The sequence below is a fragment of the Hyperolius riggenbachi genome, chromosome 12, assembly GCF_040937935.1.
Source record: "Hyperolius riggenbachi isolate aHypRig1 chromosome 12, aHypRig1.pri, whole genome shotgun sequence".
Classification (NCBI taxonomy): Eukaryota; Metazoa; Chordata; class Amphibia; order Anura; family Hyperoliidae; genus Hyperolius; species Hyperolius riggenbachi.
Genome location: NC_090657.1, coordinates 100,225,664 through 100,247,429, shown reverse-complemented (window position 1 = coordinate 100,247,429; position 21,766 = coordinate 100,225,664). Strand labels below are relative to the sequence as shown.

At 45.1% G+C, this 21,766-nt stretch overlaps 1 protein-coding gene across 14 annotated transcripts in view; it reads right to left on the bottom strand.

The window, feature by feature from the left end:
- THRA (thyroid hormone receptor alpha) overlaps positions 1-21,766 on the bottom strand; it is a 1,122,562-nt gene that overhangs the window by 734,637 nt on the left and 366,159 nt on the right. For all 14 annotated transcript variants that reach the window (XM_068262452.1, XM_068262453.1, XM_068262433.1 and 11 more), the window contains one exon: positions 7,343-7,435. The gene's annotated coding sequence lies outside the window, so the exon portion shown is untranslated. The remainder of the gene's footprint in view (positions 1-7,342; positions 7,436-21,766) is intronic.

The following is a 21,766-nucleotide window of genomic DNA, read 5'->3' as shown; positions in this document are numbered from 1 at the left end:
TGCCAAACACTATTTCACTAGCTCTTACTGCACTGAAAAGTAAAATTAAAGACTAATGAGGTAAATTACCAACTTGCGTGGTAAATACTTCAATTAATGTCAATTCACAAAGATTAGGGCATGCTAATGTTTGGTAATTAAGACCATCTTGGACCTGCCGGTAACTAGCAATCTGCATTCGGTAAACTGGACAGACAAAGGAGACAGACAATAGGAAGAGCCACCTGCTCCTGTTACTCACTTCATTTCAAGGGACCCTGAACAGAGAAAATAAACAGAATGTGGACTTACCTGGGGCTTCCTACAGGCCCCTGTAGCTCGCTGGCAGCTCTGTTAATCTGGCATCTTTGGCTGAAGCTGCGCATGCGTGGCCTGTCCGTGCACCCGGCGCGTCACCATGCTGGCCGCTGTAGCGTCCTGCACGGTTCTTGAAAGTCTAATCCGCGCATGTGCAGGATGCTTACGCCAGCGAGACTTTAGAGGGGACCCAGAAAATGCCAAGGGACCTCACAGGCTACGGGGGCTGGAGAAAGCTCCACGTCCAGATTCTGTTTATTTTCTCTGTTCAGGGTCCCTTTACTCCAATGCACTGCCGGGCAGAAGGAGACATTCAAAGAAGCTTTTTTGTATCCCTTTAGATGTGCAGATCTCTAAACTGATACACAGAAGAGGGACCTCTAGTGGCAAGCATACATATCTAAAGGAATACAGGAAGCATTTACTTACAAGACTGGAGCAGCAATGGCTCATGGAGACCATTTATCAGAGAAGAAACACAGCTTACTGCAGAGACCTACTGTGGAAGTAGGTTAGACTTCTACATTACCGAGCAGGTCTTAGTGGATTCAAGTAACATTTTCAGTTTATTACTGAAATATTATCACATGTGTGGAAATTTTAGTAAATTTGGAAGAAAGGTTAAAATACCTAATGCTGTATTTTACCAACCTAATTTTTTTTTTTTAACTAAATAGCATTAGTGAATTGAAGCCACTGCCTTTCAACTCTTCACCAGACATTGGGCTTGATGCACCAACTATTAATCCATCCGTACCATGCCCATTAGCGAGGTAATGTGCATGTTGCTATAGTTATGTGTGTTACCATAGCAACACTCACAACAAACTGTTAATATGCATGGTGCTAATGGGTTAATGGGCGGTACTCCAGCGACTTTAGTAATGCTGCCTCTGCATGGCAATCATACTGCTAGCAGGTGCATCAGGCCAATTATTCTCTATAGGTAGCAAATGGTTGGTTCGGTCTTTATCAAATTTCCTCCTATCTTTCTAGATACACATGCTAGATGGAACTTAGCTGAGGGGGCCATTTAGCATATAAATCCTCCCTGACATGTCACCCAAAGTTCTGGAATTATGGATATTCTTGTTAGAGCGCACTGTTCCCCTTCTAACTCTTCCCACCATTGTGTGCTATGCCATAGATCCTACTCCCATCTCCAAAGAGACAGTATGCGGTATTCTGTTATACCAGAGTGACATGTTTGTACCATGCTCATTACCCACTATGTCACCCACAAGATCCAGCTCAATCCTGACAGATGACATAAACTGAAGGTGTGCATGCTTGTTTCTTTCCAAGTCCTCTGATGGTGAATCATACGGCCTTGTCCCGGGATCCATTATCTTCTCCATCTTTGCCAAAGGTTAAAGCCATGTACACACGTACGAGGCATTTCACCTTGCAGGATCTCAGTTCCCAATTCCTTTCAGCGACATTGAAGGGCCGGAGCTGTACAGACACGGGCGTAGGAGGAGTAAGTGGGGAGAACAATGCTCTCGGGTGGCACTCGGTCAAATCGATCCACCATCCTGATCTCTGGCTGAGGCATCTGGGAGCATCAGGGCCTGCTGTACACATGCTGAATTCATGGGAGAGAGGGTCATTATTGGCCGCCACAGCCGAGTTTCATCTAGCGTGTATATGAAGCTTAACAGCTAATACATTCATTTGGATTTCAAAATTACTAATATGCAGCTGTGATGGTCAGAGCAAATGTCTTCTGGTTTCTAGTTTGAATTTGGATGAGAAAGTCCTGGATAATGTCAGTTGTTGCACCTTAGCAACAACAATATCGTGCAGATTTATTTGGAATCCAGGACTGGCGTGTATTGAAAGAGAGGGGGTTAATGTGTTATTTGCATAAAAGGCTGCATCTCTCAGTATGCATTGGGCTGTGTGTGGAACAAGAAGGCTCCTGTAAGGCCGTGCAGCCATGAGGGCTGCCAGGCCTGTTGCAGCAGGGAAGCTGCTGATGTGGAAGTGCTGGAGGGGAGTTGGACTCAAGTACTGGTAATGCAGGAGAAGCGTGGAAAATGTAAGTGGCCCAGTGCTGCCATTAGGCTTGTGGCAGGGTGTCGTTGAAGAGCCGGTGTGGCTGTTGAGAGTAAACAGGTGTGGTATCATTATGCAGTAACCCCAAAGCTAACCCAAGGTCACAGAAGCAGAGTGCTGTGCATACAGTGCGATTGCTAAATACCCAGTGTGGTATATTTGTGTTGCTGTTGCAGCAATCACGTTAATTTTGAGTGTTTTACTGTTATTTGCACAACATCTAAGTTTCTAAACCAAAACAGGCCTTTTTTTAATCAAGGCATAATCCAAAAAGTGGATTGAATAAAGCAGGTATACTCGCATGAACAATGTGCACTGTAATTGTTTCACTTCCTGCCTAAACAAAACTCATTAAAACCAGCAGATATATGGAGGATCTTGTGCCTATCCATATCCTCAAATCCAGTAACATGTAATGAACATTGTGAAAATCAATGCAATGCATCCAAGTCACCTGCTGTGTGTCCCACTGGTCTCATTCTCCAGGCCCTGTAAAGGAGGAGGCACCACCAACATGCTATGTATAAGAGAGGATCTTATAGGTCTGGTACCATTAGCAGTAAGCCAGGCAAACTCCCTAAATAAGCCATCTCCATATCATGATGGATAGGACATAGTGGATGATGCTTGATGACATTGGAGAAAGGACTTTCATTACAAATATCTTTGTAATGTAATGTTTTTAACTTTCAATTTGTTGCATTTAATATAAGGAAGGCTGAGTTGTATTGACATGTTGTCCATTGTGCATGTGTATATAGTGATGATGAGAGAATCACATTATGGATTCTAGAAAGGGTTCAATTTTAATCTTGTCTGCACTTGTAGAATTTAAAATGTAGTACCCAGAGAGCAATTCAAAAACATTGTTTACACTCATTTTACATGCACAATGGGGTAGAGGCACCTGGATAAAATAACCAAAGAGTAAGGGCTAATTCTGTGTCAGCTCACTGCATATACAATTCCATAGACCTGTTCAAAGAATTGCATTGTAACAGATCACATTATTCTAACTTGCCGCATGCAGGCATTGTATTAATCACTTCACTACCAATATAGAAGGACCAGACCAGTTTTGAGGATTTAGCTCTGTGCCTATTCAACCAGCAATAACTTCATCTCTACTTAAGACTACTAAGTGATATATATATATATATATATATATATATATATATATATATAGAGATATATATATATATATATATATATATATATATATATACAGTGGTGTGAAAAACTATTTGCCCCCTTCCTGATTTCTTATTCTTTTGCATGTTTGTCACACTTAAATGTTTCTGCTCATCAAAAACCGTTAACTATTAGTCAAAGATAACATAATTGAACAAAAATGCAGTTTTAAATTATGTTTTTTATTATTTAGTGAGAGAAAAACCTCAAAAACCTACATGGCTCTGTGTGAAAAAGAAATTGCCCCCTGAACCTAATAACTGGTTGGGCCACCCTTAACAGCAATAACTGCAATCAAGCATTTGAGATAACTTGCAACAAGTCTTTTACAGCGCTCTGGAGGAATGTTGGCCCACTCATCTTTGCAGAATTGTTGTAATTCAGCTTTATTTGAGGGTTTTCTAGCATGAACCACCTTTTTAAGGTCATGCCACAACATCTCAATAGGATTCAGCTCAGGACTTTGACTAGGCCTCTCCAAAGTCTTCATTTTGTTTTTCTTCAGCCATTCAGAGGTGGATTTGCTGGTGTGTTTTGGGTCATTGCCCTGCTGCAGCACCCAAGATCGCTTCAGCTTGAGTTGACGAACAGATGGCCGGACATTCTCCTTCAGGATTTTTTGGCAGACAGTAGAATTCATGGTTCCATCTATCACAGCATGCCTTCCAGGTCCTGAAGCAGCAAAACAACCCCAGACCATCACACTACCACCACCATATTTTACTGTTGGTATGATGTTCTTCTGCTGAAATGCTGTGTTACTTCTACGCCAGATGTAACGGGACACGCACCTTCCAAAAAGTTCAACTTTTGTCTCGTCGGTCCACAAGGTATTTTCCCAAAAGTCTTGGCAATCATTGAGATGTTTTATTAGCAAAATTGAGACGAGCCTTAATGTTCTTTTTGCTTAAAAGTGGTTTGCGCCTTGGATATCTTCCATGCAGGCCGTTTTTGCCCAGTCTCTTTCTTATGGTGGAGTCGTGAACACTGACCTTAATTGAGGCAAGTGAGGCCTGCAGTTCTTTAGATGTTGTCCTGGGGTCTTTTGTGGCCTCTCGGATGAGTTTTCTCTGCGCTCTTGGGGTAATTTTGGTCGGCCGGCCACTCCTGGGAAGGTTCATCACTGTTCCATGTGTTTGCCATTTGTGGCTAATGGCTCTCACTGTGGTTCGCTGGAGTCCCAAAGCTTTAGAAATGGCTTTATAACCTTTACCAGACTGATAGATTTCAATAACAGTACTTTTGTTCTCATTTGTTCCTGAATTTCTTTGGATCTTGGCATGATGTCTAGCTTTTAAGGTGCTTTTGGTCTACTTCTCTGTGTCAGATAGCTCCTATTTAAGTGATTTCTTGATTGAAACAGGTGTGGCAGTAATCAGGCCTGGGGGTGACGACAGAAATTGAACTCAGGTGTAATAAACCACCTTTAAGTTATTTTTTAACAAGGGGGGGCAATCACTTTTTCACACAGGGCCATGTAGATTTGGAGGGTTTTTTTCTCACTAAATAATAAAAAAACATCATTTAAAACTGCATTTTCTGTTCAATTAGGTTATCTTTGACTAATAGTTAACGGTTTTTGATGAGCAGAAACATTTAAGTGTGACAAACATGCAAGAGAATAAGAAATCAGGAAGGGGGCAAATAGTTTTTCACACCACTGTATATTATGTATGCAAACTGCGCCTGCCCGTGATTCTATCTAGACCAAAAAGTTTTGCCTTAATACCATAAATTGAATCCTATACTTGCCCAGATATACAAATTACAATCACATATAATCAGCACGAGTATGCGCTATCACAAAAGAGTCCAGCAATAGACAGTATGAAATGATGTATGTCAGCGCTCCTCCTCTTCAGACTCTGTGCTCTATAAAACACAAACAAATACACTGCACATAGTGCATTACTGCCAGTCAATAATTCCCAAACTTTGTGAACCCTTAAAAAACACCCAGGGTGACAAATGGTGCCTCTGTGCCAAGCCCAGTGCGTAGTGCCAAACTGCTCACCAGATGGTTGCCACCTCAGACAACAGGTGGATCTAGCGTTTCAGTAATAGACCAGGCAAGCAGCTTTCCATAAAAGTTCAAACTCTTTAATCCAGATCAAACTTGTAAAAACACAAATAAAATGCTCATAGCGTAACACGTAAAATCAATATGATTCAGCCTGCGCCCCAAGAGCGCACTTACGTAGCAAGAAGATTATTGGGCATATCGGGCTCAAGGCCCAGTGGTGACACTCCTCTCCGGGTGGACTCGGCGTCCCGCAGCTCCCCCTCGGGGTGTCCGCTCACAGTTTCTGTATGGTCAATGCGACTGCTTAGCACTTCCGCATTCCGTGACGTCAGACGCACCTGGCTCCGCCCTACGCGTTTCGTCCGTGCGGACTCATCAGGGGCCCCTGATGAGTCCGCACGGACGAAACGCGTAGGGCGGAGCCAGGTGCGTCTGACGTCACGGAATGCGGAAGTGCTAAGCAGTCGCATTGACCATACAGAAACTGTGAGAGGACACCCCGAGGGGGAGCTGCGGGACGCCGAGTCCACCCGGAGAGGAGTGTCACCACTGGGCCTTGAGCCCGATATGCCCAATAATCTTCTTGCTACGTAAGTGCGCTCTTGGGGCGCAGGCTGAATCATATTGATTTTACGTGTTACGCTATGAGCATTTTATTTGTGTTTTTACAAGTTTGATCTGGATTAAAGAGTTTGAACTTTTATGGAAAGCTGCTTGCCTGGTCTATTACTGAAACGCTAGATCCACCTGTTGTCTGAGGTGGCAACCATCTGGTGAGCAGTTTGGCACTACGCACTGGGCTTGGCACAGAGGCACCATTTGTCACCCTGGGTGTTTTTTAAGGGTTCACAAAGTTTGGGAATTATTGACTGGCAGTAATGCACTATGTGCAGTGTATTTGTTTGTGTTTTATAGAGCACAGAGTCTGAAGAGGAGGAGCGCTGACATACATCATTTCACACCACTGTAGATATAGACAAACTGGTCTTTCTTTGCCCCCCCCTGGTAGTCAGTGGTCCCCCGGTGGTCAGTGGCCTCCCTGGTAGTCCCTCAGGTGTCAGTGCTGCCCTCAAGGTGATCAGTGCCCCCCCGGGTGGTCAGTGGCCCTCTGGTTGTCCCTCAGGTGCTAAGTGTCACCCCCCCCCCCCCCCCCCATAGCTTTCCAGTGGTCAGTGGCTTCCTCAAAGGTCCAGATTGGCATGTGGGTATTTGCTCACCTCCCTAGAAACGAATAGCCTTCCTCTCAGACTGGCATCCAGCCTCAAACTGCCACTAAGTGCCGGATCTCAGCTTGATGATGTTGTCAAGCGGGTCCTGACACTATGGGTAGTGTAGTGCCGGAGCCTTGATGTCGACCTGCATGGAGGGAAACAAAGCTCACTGGGGAACAAGAAGAGGTTAGAGCTGCTGGACCGATCCCCCGCTGTGCTTCGGAATACTGATCACTTCAATCAGCGTCAATAATAGTGAGCACATGATCAGGAGCCAATAGCCATGGTTCCTGATCGGTGTGGGGAGATGTCATTTAACAGATGAGTCTCCCCCATCGGGTGCATGTGATCGCGGCTGAAGCACAAACAGCGGTTGGCGTATATTCTACACCGCATCAGAGTTAAGGAGTTACAGATGCATTGTAGAATCTACTATCAGCAGCCCTGAAGTGGGTAAAGTCTATGTTGAGACTCCATTGCAGTTCACACTCATTATAACCCACGTGTCATGCAACGAACCACTGTGAATGCAGCCTTAAAGCAATGTTGAGAGGTGACTTACCTCAAAAGTAGAGCATGGGTTGATTGGCAAAAAAGACTTTATATACTTCGATGCCTTTTATTGGGGTAAGCCCAATCCATCAGTTAATACAGCCTAAAACATGATAAAAACCACAGGGCACATTATGAAGCATTGAAGCAAGTTGTGTTTACAAACAGTATATATTTTTTAGAGATAAAATAGAACTTTGATGTCCTACTCCGATATTCTACAGTTTTGGAGTTAATTAATTGTAATCTTGTTCCTAATAAATGTTTTCAGTCTAACCTGTTTTAGCCCCATATAACTCCTTTGCTTTTATAATGAAACAATCAACAATACATTTTATTTAATATATGAAAGAATTCCATTTTCCTTTGATGCATATTAAAGGCTCTTTTCTCAGTGAGATATTTCCCACCCTTGAACATAAAAAAGCTGTTCTTTCAAGTGTTTATTTTTTTAGCATTAAAAATAAACCCATAGAAGCTATTGTTAAAACTTATCTTATACTCAAGTTTTAAAAAACTATTGTTAAGCACAATGTATACATTTCTTCCCTATTTTACAGAAAAGTGTAATATAAAACATGTGATTAGCTGCTATTACATTGTGTAGTAGAGGATTCTGTGAAAAAACATCACAACATTCAATAGCATGGTTAAATTTAAAAGCCATTTTCTTGTAGCTTATCAGCTTTGCCAAGACTGAATTCCTCTGAGATGCATAGAGTTTTCTACATGAAATAGACTAAATATTTTTCCTCTTGGTCGATAGTCAAGGGGATTGCACCACAGAAGTGTCCTAGTGAAACATATTTTGTGTTACAACATATTTTGTGTTGTATCCTAATGCAGTGAATTATGGAGGCTCTTCAAGGGAGTGCTTGACAAATCCATTGCTTCCATAATGACATTTACTTTCTCTGTATGTGATCCCTGGCCATGCTGGGCTTCTGCTGCAGTTGAACTAACACCTTAGAGAGGAGCCAATACAATGCTGAACTTTAGGGGACAGTACCTGATAAAATATCCCCCTCTGGCCATACAGTGGTTGCCTTACTACACCCAGGCCTCCTGTTCCTTCCTTTTATCCAGGGGCGTAGCAACAGGGGCCCCGAAGGGCCCTCCCTCAACTGCAGTATTAGCTCTCTATTGGCCCTGTGCTCATAATAATCACTTCTATAGATGCTTTGAATAGTGGTAATCATTAACAAACTGTTCCCCATCCCCTTCTTTCACCTCTGACACTGGAGTTGCCATTGCCAGGTTTTTGTGCGCCGTATCAATTGTTATGTATAGAGTGCTTGGGGGCTCCATTGTAAAACTTGCATCAGGGCCCACAGCTCCTTAGCTACGCCACTTGTACACTATTTCTACTGCAAAGTAAATTGAACCCGGTTCAACGTAAGCACACAAACCTAAAAAAAAGTGTTCATAAAATTTCAAGACAGGATCTTATACACTATTTATTTTGATACAAAATTGTATTTAGGGCTGTAAAGAGTAAACAACATCACAAGGGTCGATTCACTAACCGTATCTCATAAATGATCTCGGCTTCTTTCTTACTTTATCTATTATTAATTTAATGCATATTCCAAACAAAATAATAAAAAATATTCAAAACAGGTTGTTTCTCAAATGTAATTAAAATATTGACAAAACAAAATGTTTGTTGTATGATTAACTGTTTAATAAAAATATTGACAACAAAATAGGTTGTTCCTCAATAATATGATAATAATTTTGAGTTAGTCCTGGGACCCACTAGCAGCGCTTTTCTAAATCGGACCAATTAAATTCATCCATTGTTGCAGTTGAAAGGTCCAATGCTCAGCTGCTTAAATGTGCAGAACATTAAGATAAAATGTACCAATTCATAATTAGCATCTTATTGACCATCTTTATTCCTGATTAACTTAAAGGACACATCAAGTGAGAGAAATATGGAGGCTGCCATATTTATTTCCTTTTAAACAATGCACATTACCTGGCTGTCCTGCTGATCCTCTGCCTCTAATACTTTTAGCCTTTGGCCATGAACAGGCATGCAGATGAGACGTTTGACTGAAGTCTAATTGGATTTGCTGCATGATTGTTTCAGGTGTGTAATTTAGATACTACTGCAGCCAAATACATCAGCAGGGTGCCAGGCAACTGGTATTGTTGAAATACTTATGGCACCCTCCATAACCCTCTTACTTTAGGTGTCATTTAACTCCAGTGTTATAATGTATTGACTTATTTGTATAGCTTTGTGATTGCTTAAAAGGTTTATAAATAGATAAGGTAAAAAAACAGATATAAGAAAATAATTGATGAGAAAAGTGAATAAATCCCATAAAGTGGTGGATACTAATCTCTTCTCATTGACTTAAAGGACCTCTGTCGCGAAAATCTTAAAATTTAAAATACATGTAAACATACACAAATAAGAAGAACGTTTCTTCCAGAGTAAAATGAGACATAAATTACTTTTCTCCTATGTTGCTGTCACTTACAGTAAGTAGTAGAAATCTGACATTACCGACAGGTTTTGGGTTAGTCCATCTGTTCATGAAGGTACTCAGGGTTTTCTTTATTTTTATAAGCACTTAGTGAATGACAGTTGCTCCGTCCAACTGGCAAAAAAGTGTGAAGTAGGCAGGGAGGCTGGCCAGCATCTTTGTATAAATCTTTTTCAGGGAATGTCTTTATAAAGAATAAAGGCCATGCTGAGAATCCCCCAAGAAGAGATGGACTAGTCCAAAAGCTGTCGGTAATGTCAGATTTCTACTACTTACTGTAAGTGACAGCAACATAGGAGAAAAGTAATGTATGGCCCATTTTACTCTGGAAGAAATGTACTTCTTTGTATGCGTTTTAAATTTTAAGATTTTCGCGACAGTTCCTCTCCCATACACACACTCAAAATCGGTCTTTTATGCAGCACAATTATCAAACAACTTTTGTTGTGAAACAAGTTGAAAAACCAAAAAAAAGTTGCTTGCTATTGTTCAAACAGCTGATAAGACTGATAAGAGGTCAATCCAACCAGGGCCGTGCCTGGGCGGGTGCTGCGGGTGCATTGCACCCAGGCGCCGCCCGGCCGCCGCTCACCCCCTCTAGCCGCCGCTCCTTCCCTCCCTCTAGCCGCGTCAGACCTCGATCAGGCGGCAACCAATAGTGCGGGCGCTAGGACCTAGCACACCGCACTGATATGCGGAAGCGACATCACTTCTGCATATAGAGCGGGTGCGTGCGGCGCCCGCTCTTACTGGTCGGGTCGCCCGCTGATCCTGAGGTCTGACACTGCAAGGTGAGGGGGGTCCCTGTCACTCACTGCATAAAGGGGGTCCCTGTCACTCACTACCTAAACGGGGTCCCGGTCACTCACTACCTAAAGGGGGTCCCTGTCACTTACTACCTAAAAAGTGTGCCTGTCACTCACTACCTAAAGGGGTCCCTGTCACTCACTACCTAAAGGGGTCCCTGTCACTCACTACCTAAAGGGGGTCCCTGTCACTCACTACCTAAAGGGGTCCCTGTCACTCACTACCTAAAGGGGGTCCCTGTCACTCACTGCCTAAACGGGGTCCCGGTCACTCACTACCTAAAGGGGGTCCCTGTCACTCACTACCTAAAGAGGGTCCCTGTCACTAACTACTTAAAGGGGGTCCCTGTCATTCACTACCTAAACGGGGTCCCGGTCACTCACTACCTAAAGGGGGTCCCTGTCACTTACTACCTAAAGGGGTCCCTGTCACTCACTACCTAAACGGGGTCCCTGTCACTCACTACCTAAAGGGGGTCCCTGTCACTCACTACCTAAAGGGGTCCCTGTCACTCACTAGCTAAACGGGGGTCCCTGTCACTCACTGCCTAAAGGGGGGTCCCTGTCACTCACTGCCTAAAGGGGGGTCCCTGTCACTCACTAAACGGGGTCCCTGTCACTCACTAAACGGGGTCCCTGTCACTCACTACCCAAACGGGGTTCCTGTCACTCACTACCTAAAGGGGGTCCCTGTCACTCACTACCTAAACGGGGTTCCTGTCACTCACTACCTAAAGGGGGTCCCTGTCACTCACTACCTAAAGGGGGTCCCTGTCACTCACTACCTAAAGGGGGTCCCTGTCACTCACTACCTAAACGGGGTCCCTGTCACTCACTGCCTAAAGGGGGTCCGTCACTCACTACCTAAATGGGGGTCCCTGTCTCTCACTACCTAAACGGGGGTCCCTGTCTCTCACTACCTAAACACGGGTCCCTGTCACTCATTGCCTAAACAGGGGTCCCTGTCTCTCACTGCCTAAACGGGGGTCCGTCACTCACTGCCTAAACGGGGGTCCCTGTCACTCTCTATCTAAATGGGGGTCCCTGTCACTCACTGCCTAAATGGGGGTCCCTGTCACTCACTGCCTAAACGGGGGTCCCTGTCTCTCACTACCTAAACGGGGGTCGCTGTCACTCACTACCTAAACGGGGGTCCCTGTCTCTCACTACCTAAACGGGGGTCCCTGTCACTCACTACCTAAACAGGGGTCCCTGTCACTCACTACCTAAACGGGGGACATGAGTGTGATTAGGCAGGACATGGGTGTGGTTATGTGGTTGGGCGCGGTTAATTTAACCCTGTCACTCACTACCTAAAGCGGGGTCCCTGTCACTCACTACCTAAAGGGGTCCCTGTCACACACTACCTAAAGGGGGTCCCTGTCACTCACTACCTAAAGGGGGTCCCTGTCACTCACTATCTAAACGGGGTCCCTGTCACTCACTACCTAAAGGGGGTCCCTGTCACTCACTACCTAAAGGGGGTCCCTGTCATTTACTACCTAAACGGGGTTCCTGTCACTCACTACCTAAAGGGGGTCCCTGTTACTCACTACCTAAAGGGGTCCCTGTCACACACTACCTAAAGGGGGTCCCTGTCACTACCTAAAGGGGGTCCCTGTCACTCACTACCTAAACGGGGTCCCTGTCACTCACTACCTAAAGGGGGTCCCTGTCACTCACTGCCTAAAGGGAGTCCCTGTCACTCACTACCTAAAGGTGGTCCCTGTCTCTCACTACCTAAACGGGGTTCCTGTCACTTACTACCATTGGGGGTCCCTGTCACTCACTACCTAAAGGGGGTCCCTGTCACTCACTAACTAAACGGGTTTCCTGTCACTCACTACCTAAAGGGGGTCCCTGTCACTTACTACCTAAAGAGGGTCCCTGTCACTCACTACCTAAAGGGGTCCCTGTCACTCACTACCTAAACGGGGTCCCTGTCACTCACTACCTAAAGGGGGTCCCTGTCACTCACTACCTAAAGGGGTCCCTGTCACTCACTAGCTAAACGGGGGTCCCTGTCACTCACTGCCTAAAGGGGGGTCCCTGTCACTCACTACCTAAAGGGGTCCCTGTCACTCACTAAACGGGGTCTCTGTCACTCACTGCCTAAAGGGGGTCCCTGTCACTCACTACCTAAAGGGGTCCCTGTCACTTACTACCCAAACGCGGTTCCTGTCACTCACTACCTAAAGGGGGTCCATCTCACTCACTACCTAAAGGGGTCCCTGTCACACACTACCTAAAGGGGGTCCCTGTCACTCACTACCTAAAGGGGGTCCCTCTCACTCACTACCTAAACGGGGTCCCTGTCACTCACTACCTAAAGGGGGTCCCTGTCACTCAATAATAAAAATAATAAATAACCTATATGTGCGCTCCTCAAAATCACACTTTGTAAATTGTTATAACATATACTGGATCGCACCTGAAAAAAGTGTGTGTGTCACTCTATAGGCAGTATAAAAGGTAAACAGGGAGCTCTACAGTAAGCAGTTCAGATTGTCCTCAAACATTACATACACCAATCATGTAAAAAGGATAAACATGAATAGAAGAGGCTCTATAGTAATGTCCCTGATGTTAAAATCAGATATAAGTCCACAGGGTTCTTCCTCCAAACTTATTAATGCATAGGTGACCTCCAGCGGTTCCAGAGTATTATAGAAACAATATACGCTCACCAGATTCCACAGCTGCCCTTCTCAGGATCAGCCAAACACGTATTTGGACAAGCCAATATCCTCTCGAGGCTCCAGCTTTTTCCTCCTCAGTGAACCATGTAAACATAAGAGACAAACAAGCTCCAATAGTGTGATACTGTATGGTTTAAATCCACTTGATTGCACCAGTGCTCCCAGTCACTACCATGTGCACCCTGTGCTCCACCACCGGATAATCAATAAAGCCTCTCACCACATGGCCGGGCTGACCCAGCACAGACCAGCATTGATCGCCTTGCCGCTTGTATCTAGCTTATATTTTCATTGACAGCTTTTCTAGGACTCAAACAGGGCCATATATAGTGTAAAATCTTCTTTTATTAAAATAGCTAAAACGTAGTGCACTTACAATATTGTAGAATCAATTGCGCATGTAAAAATCCTCGTGAGCTCTTTCAGCGTCCCTCGCTCCTCAGGCCATGGTTCACTGAGGAGGAAAAAGCTGGAGCCTCGAGAGGATATTGGCTTGTCCAAATACGTGTTTGGCTGATCCTGAGAAGGGCAGCTGTGGAATCTGGTGAGCGTATATTGTTTCTATAATACTCTGGAACCGCTGGAGGTCACCTATGCATTAATAAGTTTGGAGGAAGAACCCTGTGGACTTATATCTGATTTTAACATCAGGGACATTACTATAGAGCCTCTTCTATTCATGTTTATCCTTTTTACATGATTGGTGTATGTAATGTTTGAGGACAATCTGAACCGCTTACTGTAGAGCGCCCTGTTTACCTTTTACCCTGTCACTCAATGCCTAAAGGGGGTCCCTGTCACTCACTACCTAAAGGGGGTCCCTGTCACTCACTACCTAAACAGGGTTCCTGTCACTTACTACCATTGGGGGTCCCTGTCACTCACTACCTAAACGGGGTTCCTGTCACTCACTACCTAAAGGGGGTCCCTGTCACTCACTACCTAAAGGGGGTCCCTGTCACTCACTACCTAAAGGGGGTCCCTGTCACTCACTACCTAAAGGGGGTCTCTGTCACTCACTGCCTAAAGGGGGTCCGTCACTCACTGCCTAAATGGGGGTCCCTGTCTCTCACTACCTAAATGGGGGTCCCTGTCTCTCACTACCTAAATGGGGGTCCCTGTCTCTCACTACTTAAACAGGGGTCCCTGTCACTCATTGCCTAAACAGGGGTCCCTGTCTCTCACTGCCTAAACGGGGGTCCCTGTCACTCACTGTCTAAACGGGGGTCCCTGTCACTCACTATCTAAATGGGGGTCCCTGTCACTCACTGCCTAAATGGGGGTCCCTGTCACTCACTGCCTAAACGGGGGTCCCTGTCTCTCACTACCTAAACGGGGGTCGCTGTCACTCACTACCTAAACGGGGGTCCCTGTCTCTCACTACCTAAACGGGGGTCCCTGTCACTCACTACCTAAACGGGGGTCCCTGTCACTCACTACCTAAACGGGGGACATGAGTGTGATTAGGCAGGACATGGGTGTGGTTATGTGGTTGGGTTCGGTTAATTTAACCCTGTCACTAACTACCTAAAGGGGGTCCCTGTCACTCACTACCTAAACGGGGTCCCTGTCACTCACTACCTAAAGGGGGTCCCTGTCACTCACTACCTAAACGGGGGACATGGGTGTGATTAGGCAGGACATGGGTGTGGTTATGTGGTTGGGCGCGGTTAATTTAACCCTATCACTCACTACCTAAAGGGGGGCCCTGTCACTCACTACCTAAAGGGGGTACCTGTCTCTCACTACCTAAACGGGGGTCGCTGTCACTCACTACCTAAACGGGGGTCCCTGTCTCTCACTACCTAAACGGGGGTCCCTGTCACTCACTACCTAAACGGGGGACATGGGTGTGATTAGGCAGGACATGGGTGTGGTTATGTGGTTGGGCGCGGTTAATTTAACCACTCCCATAGGCGCCAGAGAAAATCTTGCACCCAGGTGCCAGCCACCCCAGGCTCACCCCTGAATCCAACAGTTGGATTGACGGCTTATCAGTCTTATCAGCTGTTTGAACAATAGCAAGCAACTTTTTTTTGGTTGTTCAACTTGTTCAACTCTGATAATTTTTCTTCAATCTGTCGCATACCCTCCTCATGAGGGATTGATGTGAACAAACTCTGGCTGAAAAAGGCTATGATAGACATGCTCTTCAAAAAGTGAGTGATGAGGTGAGATCCCTTACTAGAAAAGAATTACTGTTGCCAAGGGCAAAACGTACTTCTGATCGATTGCCCTTTGTGTGCAATTATGGCTATATGTCTGAGCGGATACGCTCGGTTGTGAGGAAGTTTTGGCCTCTGCTTAGGCAGGACAGGGAGTTTGGCAAACTGTTTGCTGAACCCCCTGTGTTTGCTTACCGCCGGGGCAGGTCAATAAAAGATTGGGGTTGTAGGTCTGATATTGCTATCAAAAAGAAGGCTGTGACCTCGAGCACTAGAAATGGCACATTTCCATGTCTAAGTTGTAACTGTTGTGGTGCTATTATAAAAGGTAGCATTTTTTTTCCATCCTTCCACTGGTGCAGGCATACCCATTAGGGGCAGGTTTACATGCTTGAGTCCCTATGTGGTATACGGGCTCAAGTGCCCCTGTGGGTATGTATACATTGGAAAGACGGAAAGACGGAAAGACCAGTGAAAGAGAGGATACAAGAGCACAAGCGAGATGTTACAAACTTCGCATTGGGTAAAAAAAGAGTATGAGACTTCGGTCTCCAGACATTTTTTGCAGTATCGCCATAGTGCGAGCCAGTTGAGGTGGTTTGTGATTGAGGATGTGCCAGTACTTGCTAGAGGGGGTAATAGGAAAAAATTACTTTTGCAATGCAAGGCGAAATGGATAAGAAAATTCAATTGTGTATGTCCGAATGGCCTAAATGAATACCTGAGCCTAAAGTGTTTCTTATAATGTCCTTTTCTCCTAGGGTGAAACTGTCTGCACAGATTGTATGAAACAGGACTTTATCAGGAGGGGTATCGTTTCCTGTTAAGAAAGATTTATACCTATGAATATGATGAATTAATGTTGAAAATGAATACAAATGTATGGATATGTATTAAGACAGTATCTGGGTGATCTTTTCCTCAGTTAACTGGGGTAGACACTGTTAGTGTAGCTCCCCAGATGGAAATTGTATTGTTGTTAGTGATGTCAATTGGTCATGTGACTATGTTGGTCTCATGACTTTTTGTGGGTGGGTATTTAAGGGTCACAGGTGTTGGGTGTGGCACACCTGAGGAAGGGCTCCACCCAAAACATGTTGTGTGTGCCTCTACATGCTTTAATACAGTTTTGCTACTGAAGCCTTTTGTGTGCCGTCTCCATTTTGTACATTGACTACGGCTGTGCAGGGGTGGTGTACCTGCAGGAAGTGGGCACCGGCACGGAGGTCTGTCTACCGGACCTGGAAAGGTGTGTGACGGGAGAACCTTTTGAATATTACAACTTTGGACTATCATAACTAACTTCAGGAGGGATGCTTTGGAAGCTCTCTTGTACAGAAAGAATCACAGATTTCTCATGACAAAAGCATGACTACTAACTACATCATGTATACACATAGCACTAATGCAGGCCACAGCTATATCCTTGAAAAAACTCAGCCGCAAAATTAACAAGGGATTATAAACAAAACCACTAACACCATATTTAATAAACATTAAAAGCTATTAAAAGCAACACCTACAAGTTTGAATATTTTTTCCTCCCTACCTTTTGTTAGCAATTGGATAAGGATTAAAGGACCACTCCAGCGAAAAAAGTAAGCAGTTAAAATCTGACAGAACTGACAGGTTATGGACTAGTCCATCTCCTCATAGGGGATTCTCAGGGTTTTCAAACATTCCTTAAACAGAAGTTGCAAAGTCTAACTAACAAAATAGTGTGCAAGTGAGTAGGGAGGCTGGCTGGTGTCTTACTATTTTGGTAGTTAAAGTGTACCAGAGATCAGAAAATACAAAGAATCAATACTTACCCGGGGCTTCCTCCAGCTCCATATTCACGTCTGAGTCCAACGATGTCCTCCCACGGTCTGCTGTTCAGCCGCGATCAGCCCCGGTAACAGGATCGTCAGGTCCAGTCTCAGTCTTCTGCGCATGTACAGAAGTCTGTCTTTGCTCAGGAATCATCATAGCTGAGTCTGTCTTCTCTGATGTATTTTCAAGCCCAAGCTTGCCCCCTTCTGGCTCTGCTATAATGACTCAGCTATAATGATTCCTGAGCAAAGCCAGACTGAATGCTGGGTCTAGCATTTTATCAGGGCTGATGAAAATTAGGCTGAGCAGTGAAGAATGAAACAGAGAGCAGGGTAGGTGTTTTCTCTAATGTTCCCACTGATATATATATGGTAAAATACATGAGGGTGCTCTGGTTCACTTTAACATATCAGAGGAGGAAGCACATGGGGCCTGCTGCTGCTGTAACCAGAAAGGAAGTTGCTATACGTGGAAAAAGGCTGCACATGGCAAAAGGGGAGCAGTGCACAAAAGAGTTGGACTAGGGGAGCAAAAAGTAGAAATCTGTTACTATCATTAAACCAATGCGCCATCAGTTGGTACAGCATTGTATTTATGGTAGTATATTTCACTGAACTTCCTAATCCAAAAATGTAAGGCTAGGTTTCAAAAGAGTTTAATACCTACTGGTTCATCGCTCACTAAACGGATGCCTAATGTGACGCCTCCAACAAAGATGAAGCACATGTATTTACTTGAATAGCCCATGTTGTGCATCAGCAAATACTAGACTTGGAAAGAAGGATGGATATCTTTACACTGCTGTGCTACTTTCAGATAATGATAGAAAATAAAGATAAATTCTGTAACGCATGGTGGAGTTAAGTAGAACCCACACCTAGCCTTCTAGGCAAGACAAAATTACAGGTAGGCAGTAGTGATTTCAACTATCTGAAACACCAAAAAAAAGTTCCCTTTAAAGTCAACCGAGCACCATTTTTAGCACCCAGGGCATCTCAATAGCACATAAAAAATCCAAGCCAACAATATGTTTGTCATTATTAAAATAAACTTCAATTTTACCTTTTAATTTACATTCAAAGTAGGTTTATTAGCCTACTTCTGCAGGCCTGCCTGCTAGTGTTGGGCGAACAGTGTTCGCCACTGTTCGGGTTCTGCAGAACATCACCCTGTTCGGGTGATGTTCGAGTTCGGCCTGATGGTGTTCGGCCGAACTAAGAGCGCATGGCCGAACATCACCCGAACGTTCGGCTAGCGCTGTGATTGGCCGAACGGGTCACGTGTAGTGTTGGGCGAACATCTAGATGTTCGGGTTCGGTCCGAACATGGCTGCGATGTTCGGGTGTTCGAGCCGAACTCCGAACATAATGAAAGTCAATGGGGACCCGAACTTTCATGCTTTGTAAAGCCTCCTTACATGCTACATACCCCAAATTTACAGGGTATGTGCACCTTGGGAGTGGGTACAAGAGGAAAAAGAATGTAGCAAAAAGAGCTTATAGTTTTTGAGAAAATCGATTTTAAAGTTTCAAAGGGAAAACTGTCTTTTAAATGCGGGAAATGTCTGTTTTCTTTGCACAGGTAACATGCTTTTTGTCGGCATGCAGTCATAAATGTAATACATATAAGAGGTTCCAGGAAAAGGGACTGGTAACACTAACCCAGCAGCAGCACACGTGATGGAACAGGAGGAGGGTGGCGCAGGAGGAGAAGGCCACGCTTTGAGACACAACAACCCAGGCCTTGCATGAGGACAAGAAGCGTGCGGATAGCAATTTGCATTTTGTCGCCATGCAGTCATAAATGTAATACAGATGAGAGGTTCAATAAACAGGGACCGGAAACGCTAACCCATCACAGATGTTCATTGTTCATGTTACTTGGTTGGGGTCCGGGAGTGTTGCGTAGTCGTTTCCAATCCAGGATTGATTCATTTTAATTTGAGTCAGACGGTCTGCATTTTCTGTGGAGAGGCGGATACGCCGATCTGTGACGATGCCTCCAGCAGCACTGAAACAGCGTTCCGACATAACGCTGGCTGCCGGGCAAGCCAGCACTTCTATTGCGTACATTGCCAGTTTGTGCCAGGTGTCTAGCTTCGATACCCAATAGTTGAAGGGTGCAGATGGATTGTTCAACACAGCTATGCCATCTGACATGTAGTCCTTGACCATCTTCTCCAGGCGATCGGTGTTGGAGGTGGATCTGCACGCTTGCTGTTCTGTGTGCTGCTGCATGGGTGTCAGAAAATTTTCCCACTCCAAGGACACTGCCGATACCATTCCCTTTTGGGCACTAGCTGCGGCTTGTGTTGTTTGCTGCCCTCCTGGTCGTCCTGGGTTTGCGGAAGTCAGTCTGTCGGCGTACAACTGGCTAGAGGAGGGGGAGGATGTCAATCTCCTCTCTAAAGTCTCCACAAGGGCCTGCTGGTATTCTTCCATTTTGACCTGTCTGACTCTTTCTTCAAGCAGTTTTGGAACATTGTGTTTGTACCGTGGATCCAGAAGGGTATAAACCCAGTAATTGGTGTTGTCCAGAATGCGCACAATGCGTAGGTCGCGTTCAATGCAGTCCTAGGCCGAAGAGGTCATAGCCTAGGGTCACAAAAACCTGTTTATTTGGGCAATTTCAATGGTAGTGATGCTGACGTACATAAATCTCAGCCATGGCCGTTAGCAACGTCTGAATTTCACGAAATGTCTCATGCAGGTAGAAGACATATTGTTAGACTTGGATTCCAAAGATGGGGTCCCTACATCTCTACAAACCAGAGTTACAGGGGTCCAAAATTCATTGCCTCCCTATTTCACTTTCCAAAATCTCACATCTTTTCAAAGGGCAATTGCTCAGCAGTGGCAAATTTTCTAGCATTGTAGGGACTCTTAGGGGGAACATGACTGGTGAGTTTTGGGCCCCTAGGCCGAAGAGGTCATAGCCTAGGGTCACAAAAACCTGTTTATTTGGGCTATTTCAATGGTAGTGATGGTGACGTACATAAATCTCAGCCATGGCCGTTAGCAACGTCTGAATTTCACGAAATGTCTCATGCAGGTAGAAGACATATTGTTAGACTTGGATTCCAAAGATGGGGTCCCTACATCTCTGCAAACCAGAGTTACAGGGGTCCAAAATTGGTAAAATCCCCCATAGGCTTTCATTGCCTCCCTATTTCACTTTCCAAAATCTCACATCTTTTCAAAGGGCAATTGCTCAGCAGTGGCAAATTTTCTAGCATTGTAGGGACTCTTAGGGGGAACATGACTGGTGAGTTTCGGGCCCCCAGGCCGAAGAGGTCATAGCCTAGGGTCACAAAAACCTGTTTATTTGGGCTATTTCAATGGTAGTGATGGTGACGTACATAAATCTCAGCCATGGCCGTTAGCAATGTCTGAATTTCACGAAATGTCTCATGCAGGTAGAAGACATATTGTTAGACTTGGATTCCAAAGATGGGGTCCCTACATCTCTGCAAACCAGAGTTACAGGGGTCCAAAATTGGTAAAATCCCCCATAGGCTTTCATTGCCTCCCTATTTCACTTTCCAAAATCTCACATCTTTTCAAAGGGCAATGGCTCAGCAGTACCAAATTTTCTAGCATTGTAGGGACCCTTAGGGGGAACATGACAATGTTCCAAAACTGCTTGAAGAAAGAGTCAGACAGGTCAAAATGGAAGAATACCAGCAGGCCCTTGTGGAGACTTTAGAGAGGAGATTGACATCCTCCCCCTCCTCTAGCCAGTTGTACGCCGACAGACTGACTTCCGCAAACCCAGGACGACCAGGAGGGCAGCAAACAACACAAGCCGCAGCTAGTGCCCAAAAGGGAATGGTATCGGCAGTGTCCTTGGAGTGGGAAAATTTTCTGACACCCATGCAGCAGCACACAGAACAGCAAGCGTGCAGATCCACCTTCAACACCGATCGCCTGGAGAAGATGGTCAAGGACTACATGTCAGATGGCATAGCTGTGTTGAACAATCCATCTGCACCCTTCAACTATTGGGTATCGAAGCTAGACACCTGGCACAAACTGGCAATGTACGCAATAGAGGTGCTGGCTTGCCCGGCAGCCAGCGTTATGTCGGAACGCTGTTTCAGTGCTGCCGGAGGCATCGTCACAGATCGGCGTATCCGCCTCTCCACAGAAAATGCAGACCGTCTGACTCAAATTAAAATGAATCAATCCTGGATTGGAAACGACTACGCAACACTCCCGGACCCCAACCAAGTAACATGAACAATGAACATCTGTGATGGGTTAGCGTTTCCGGTCCCTGTTTATTGAACCTCTCATCTGTATTACATTTATGACTGCATGGCGACAAAATGCAAATTGCTATCCGCACGCTTCTTGTCCTCATGCAAGGCCTGGGTTGTTGTGTCTCAAAGCGTGGCCTTCTCCTCCTGCGCCACCCTCCTCCTGTTCCATCACGTGTGCTGCTGCTGGGTTAGC